General features: G+C 45.6%; 1 long non-coding RNA gene across 1 annotated transcript; it reads left to right on the plus strand.

Annotated features, from left to right (window-relative positions):
• The first annotated feature begins 341 nt into the window (after positions 1 to 341).
• On the plus strand, positions 342 to 4133 carry LOC128026380 (uncharacterized). The gene is made up of 2 exons (XR_008186415.1): positions 342 to 735; positions 3834 to 4133. It is a non-coding gene; the product is annotated as an uncharacterized LOC128026380 (long non-coding RNA).
• Positions 4134 to 6411: the final 2278 nt, after the last annotated feature.

Raw genomic sequence — 6411 nt, forward strand, 5'->3', positions numbered from 1 at the left:
CCAAGAAAAGCGGTGGATCCTATCCTGGATCTGCGAGTCTTGAATCGGGCCCTGCACAAGCTCTCGTTCAAGATGCTGACGCAGAAACGCATTCTCAAATGCATTTAGCCCCAGGACTGGTTTGCAGGGATCGACCTGAAAGACGCGTACTTTCATGTCTCGATCCTCCCTCGCCACAGACCGTTTCTGCGGTTTGCATTCGAGGGCCAGGCATGGCAGTACAAGGTCCTCCCTTTCGGGCTCTCCCTGTCTCCCCATGTCTTCACGAAGCTCGCGGAGGGCGCCCTTGCCCCACTCTGGGAAGTGGGCGTCAAGATCCTCAACTATCTTGATGTTTCTGCGCAGATACCCGCGATCCTGAAGGACGGCGAGAGCCCCAGAGCGGTCGTGCTTCACACCGGGGTTAACGACACCACGCTGCGGCAGACGGAGACGCTGAAGAGGGACTTCAGGAGCCTGATCGAGACGGTTCGCAGCACGACGCCCGTGGCGACGATCGTCGTGTCAGGACCACTGCCCACGTATCGACGAGGACACGAAAGGTTCAGTAGACTTTTTGCTTTAAATGAATGGTTGTTGTCATGGTGTAAAGAACAGAAACTGCTATTTGTTAATAACTGGAATCTTTTCTGGGAGCGTCCTAGACTGTTTCGCGCTGATGGATTACACCCCAGCAAAATCGGAGCGGAGCTGCTTTCTGACAACATCTCCAGGACACTTCGCTCCATGTGACTAGTAAGACAATTCTCAAATAACCATTATGATGAGTTTTGTTCTAACCGCTTAAACGCTAAAGGTACTTGCGCTGTAAAACCTATTAAGACTGTGTCTGTTCCCCGAATAGTGAGGTCAAAATATAAATATAATGTAGGATCTAAAAAAAATCTTATCGTAATTAAACCAGAAAAATGTAAAGTAAATGAACAAAAACAATTTTTAAAGTTTGGGCTCATAAATATTAGATCACTCGCACCAAAAGCAGTTATTGTAAATGAAATGATCACAGATAATAGTTTTTATTTACTCTGCTTGACTGAAACCTGGCTAAAACCAAATGATTATTTTGGTCTAAATGAGTCTACTCCACCAAACTACTGTTATAAGCATGAGCCCCGTCAGACTGGTCGTGGCGGGGGTGTTGCAACAATATATAGTGATATTCTCAACGTTACCCAGAAAACAGGATACAGGTTTAACTCTTTTGAAATACTTCTGCTAAATGTTACTCTGTCAGACATGCAAAAGAAATCTAATGTATCTCTTGCTCTGGCTACTGTGTATAGACCATCAGGGCCGTATACAGAATTCCTGAAAGAATTTGCAGATTTCCTCTCAGACCTTCTAGTTACAGTTGATAAGGCGCTAATCATGGGAGATTTTAATATTCACGTTGATAATGCAAATGATACATTAGGACTTGCGTTTACTGACCTAATAAACTCCTTTGGAGTCAAGCAAAATGTCACCGGGCCCACTCATCGTTTTAATCATACACTAGATTTAATTATATCGCATGGAATCGATCTTACTGCTATAGATATTGTACCTGAAAGTGATGATATTACAGACCATTTCCTTGTAAGATTCGCAAATAACCTGCCTGATCTATCTCAACTGCTAATTGTACCCAAAAATACACACGAATTAGACGAAATTACTGACAACATGGGCACTATTTTCTCTAATACATTAGAAGCTGTTGCCCCAATCAAATTGAAAAAAGTTAGAGAAAAACGTACTGTACCATGGTATAACAGTAATACTCACTCTCTCAAGAAATTAACTCGTAGTCTTGAACGCAAATGGAGAAAAACTAACTTAGAAGTTTTTAGAATTGCATGGAAAAACAGTATGTCCAGCTATAGACAGGCTTTAAAAACTGCTAGGGCAGAGCATATACACAAACTCATTGAAAATAACCAAAACAATCCAAGGTTTTTATTTAGCACAGTGGCTAAATTAACAAATTACCAGACGCCACCTGATTCAAATATTCCACCAACGTTAAATAGTAATGACTTTATGAATTTCTTCACTGATAAAATAGATAACATTAGAAATACAATAGCGAATGTAGATTCTACAGCGTCTAACACTTCAGTTTCATCCATCGCACCCAAAGATAAACTGCAGTGCTTTACAACCATAGGACAGGAAGAGCTAAATAAACTTATCACTGTATCTAAACCAACAACATGTTTATTAGATCCTGTACCCTCAAAATTACCTGTAGCAGAAGAAACGCTTCTCAATATCATAAACTCGTCGTTAACTTTAGGACATGTCCCAAAACCATTCAAGCTGGCGGTTATCAAGCCTCTTATTAAGAAACCAAAACTAGATCCTAGTGTACTGGCAAATTATAGGCCTATTTCAAATCTTCCATTTATGTCTAAAATTTTAGAGAAAGTTGTGTCTGCTCAATTGAGCACCTTCCTGCATAAAAATGATATGTATGAAGAATTTCAGTCAGGTTTTAGGCCCCATCATAGCACAGAAACTGCACTTGTTAAAATTACAAATGACCTGCTCCTTGCGTCAGACCAAGGCTGCATCTCATTTCTAGTCTTACTTGATCTTAGTGCTGCGTTCGACACCATAGATCATGACACACTCATAGATCGATTACAAAACTATACAGGTATTCAAGGGCAGGCTCTAAGATGGTTTAGATCCTACCTGTCCGATCGCTACCATTTTGTTTACTTAAATGGGGAGTCATCTCATTTATCATCAGTAAAATATGGAGTGCCACAAGGATCCGTCCTAGGTCCCCTTCTATTTTCAATATATATGTTGCCCCTTGGTAATATTATTAGAAAATACGGAATTAGCTTCCACTGTTATGCTGATGATACTCAGCTATATATCTCAACGAGACCAGATGAAACTTCCCAATTATCTAAGCTAACAGAGTGTGTTAAAAATGTAAAAGATTGGATGACACACAATTTTCTCCAATTAAATTCGGATAAGACAGAGATACTAATTATTGGACCAAAAAACACTACACAGAATCTTGTAGATTACAATCTGCAACTAGACGGATGTACTGTTACTTCCTCTACAGTCAGAAATCTGGGTGTTATATTAGACAGCAATTTGTCTTTTGAAAATCATATTTCCAATGTTACTAAAACTGCATTCTTCCATCTTAGAAACATGCCAAGCTACGAAACATGTTATCTGTTTCTGATGCAGAAAAGCTAGTTCATGCATTCATGACCTCTAGACTGGACTATTGTAATGCACTTCTAGGTGGTTGTCCTGCTTCGTCAATAAACAAGCTACAGGTAGTCCAAAATGCAGCAGCTAGAGTCCTTATGAGGTCAAGAAAATATGATCATATTACCCCAATTTTACAGTCTCTGCACTGGCTACCTATTAAGTTCCGTATCAGTTACAAATTATCATTACTTACTTATAAGGCCCTAAATGGTTTAGCTCCAGCGTACCTAACTAGCCTTCTACCACGTTACAACCCATCACGCACCCTAAGGTCACAAAACGCTGGACTTTTGGTCGTTCCTAGGATAGCAAAGTCCACTAAAGGAGGTAGAGCTTTCTCACATTTGGCTCCCAAACTCTGGAATAGCCTTCCTGATAATGTTCGGGGTTCAGACACACTCTCTCTGTTTAAATCTAGATTAAAAACACATCTCTTTCACAAAGCATTCGAATAATGTATCTTTTTAATTGTGAGTGTAGTTGCATCTGTTCAAAGTTGCATTTTTATTCATTAGCTTGGGTTAAACTAATTTTACTTTGTTGGATCAGCAGCTATGCTAATGATGTCTGTATTTTGTTTCTATGTTTCGCGAACACCTGAGAAGAGATGATGCTGACCCTCAGAGGACCCCAGATGATGCTAACCTTGAATCAACAAACAGAACTAACAATTATTGCTAAATGTGTGACTGAATCATATAATAACTTAATTAATAATATTGATAGTTCATCGTCTAGCTGACTACGTCTTGTATTATTATTATTATTTTTTCTAAAATCCTGTCAAATGTGCACAAACTACTAGCTACTACTAAATATTGTAGAAACATAATTTTCTGTAAAGTTGCTTTGTAACGATTTATTTTGTAAAAAGCGCTATACAAATAAACTTGAATTGAATTGAATTGAATTGACTGGCTCATTATGGCCCGGTCCCGAGAGAAGTTGTGCGATCACAGGGACTTGGTGCTCCGGCACCTCAGTCAGTTGAGGCTTCAGGTCAACCGAGAGAAGAGCAACCTCTCCCCTGTGCAGATAATCTCTTATCTCGGTATGGAGTTAGACTCGGTGAGTATGAAGGCACAGCTCACCAGCAAGCCTGCCCAGTCAGTGCTGAACTGCTTGAGTTCCTTCAGAGGCAGGACAGTGGTACCACTGAAACACTTTCAGAGGCTCCTGGGGCATATGGCATCCGCAGCCGCAGTCACGCCGCTCGGGTTGCTCCATATGAGGCCACTACAGCAGTGGTTGCACTCCCAAGTCCCGAGATGGGCATGGAGCCGCAGTACACATCGTGTCACTATCAAACCGATGTGTCGCCGCGGATTCAGCCCCTAGTCGGACCTTGCTTTTCTACGGGCCGGCGTGCCCTTAGAACAAGTGTTCCGGCATGTTGTTGTCACAACAGATGGCTCCAACACGGGCTGGGGCATAACATGCAACGGGCAGGCTGCTTCAGGGTCCTGGACAGGACCTCGACTGCTTTGGCACATCAACTGTCTGGAGTTACTGGCAGTGCATCTAGCCTTACAGCGGTTTCGGCCTCTGTTGCTAGAAAGGCACGTGTTGGTCTGCACGGACAACACTGCGACTGTTTCGTACATCAACCGACAATCTCATAAATCTGGAGTGAGACGCGGCTCAAGTCGCCTTTCTCGGGGAATGGCGACTCCATCCCCAGACGGTTCAGCTGATCTGGAGTCGATTTGGGGAAGCCCAGGTAGACCTGTTTGCTTCCCACGAGTCCTCCCACTGCCAGCTGTACTATTCCCTGTCCCAGGCCCCCCTTGGCACGGATGCACTGGCACACAGCTGGCCTCAGGTTCTATGCAAGTATGCGTTCCCCCCAGTGAGCCTGCTCGCACAGTGCAAGGTACAGGTCCTGTTGGTTGCGCCTTACTGGCCCACCCGGACCTGGTTTTTGGAACTCATGCTCCTCGTGACAGCCCCTCCCTGGCGCATCCCCCAGAGGAGGGACCTTCTCTCTCAGGGGCTTGGCACCATTTGGCACCCGCGTCCAGATCTTTGGAACCTCCACGTGTGGCTTCTGGAAGGGACGCGGCAGACCTAAGTGATCTGCCCCCAGCGGTGGTAGACACTATCACTCAGGCTAGAGCCCCCTCTACGAGGCAGGCCTATGCTCTGAAGTGGAGTCTGTTCACGAATTGGTGTTCTTCTCACCGCGAAGACCCCCAGAGATGCCAGGTCAGAGTCGTGCTTTCTTTCCTGCAAGAAAGGTTGGAGCGTGGGCTGTCACCATCCACCCTGAAAGTGTATGTGGCTGCCATTGCAGCCCATCACGATGCAGTGGACGGCCGGTCCCTGGGGAGGCATGACCTGATTGTTAGGTTCCTGAGGGGTGCCAGAAGGTTACATCCTCCTAGGACACCCCTGATTCCCTCCTGGGACCTCTCTATTGTCCTGGCGGGACTTCAGAGGGGTCCCTTTGAGCCACTGGATTCAGTCGAGCTTAAGTTCCTGTCTCTCAAGACAGCGCTCCTGATCGAACTCACTTCCATCAAGAGGGCCGGGGTCCTCCAAGCATTTTTGGTAAGTGAAGAGCGCCTTGTGTTCGGGCCGGTCTACTCTCACGTTGTCCTGAGCCCCCGGCCAGGATACATGCCCAAGGTTCCCACCACTCCCTTCCGAGACCAGGTGGTGAACCTGTAAGCGCTGCCCCTGGAGGAGGCAGATCCAGCCTTGCCGTTGCTGTGTCCCGTAAGAGCACTTTGCATATACGTGGACTGCACCCAGAGCTGCATATACGTGGACTGCACCCAGAGCTTCAGAAGCTCTGAGCAGCTCCTGGTCTGCTTTGGAGGTCAGCAGAAGGGAAAGGCTGTCTCCAAACAGAGATTGGCCCACTGGATAGTGGATGACATCGCCTTGGCATACCATTCCCAAGGCGAGTCGTGCCCCCTGGGTGTGAGGGCCCACTCCACACGGAGTGTGGCCTCCTTCTATGCGCTGGCGCACGGCACCTCTCTGGCAGACATCTGTCGATCTGTGGGCTGGGTGACACCCAACACCTTTGCGAGGTTTTACAACCTCCGTGTAGAGCCAGTTTCTTCCAGTGTGTTGGGTAACAGGTAATTGGCGGGAAGGGCTGGCTCGGTGTCAAGCTTGCTGCGCCTTTCCCGCTAAACACGGGGATGTGAGCGCCTTTCTTCTCCCAGCAGAGTT

This window comes from Carassius gibelio, chromosome A2, assembly GCF_023724105.1.
Source record: "Carassius gibelio isolate Cgi1373 ecotype wild population from Czech Republic chromosome A2, carGib1.2-hapl.c, whole genome shotgun sequence".
Taxonomy (NCBI): Eukaryota; Metazoa; Chordata; class Actinopteri; order Cypriniformes; family Cyprinidae; genus Carassius; species Carassius gibelio.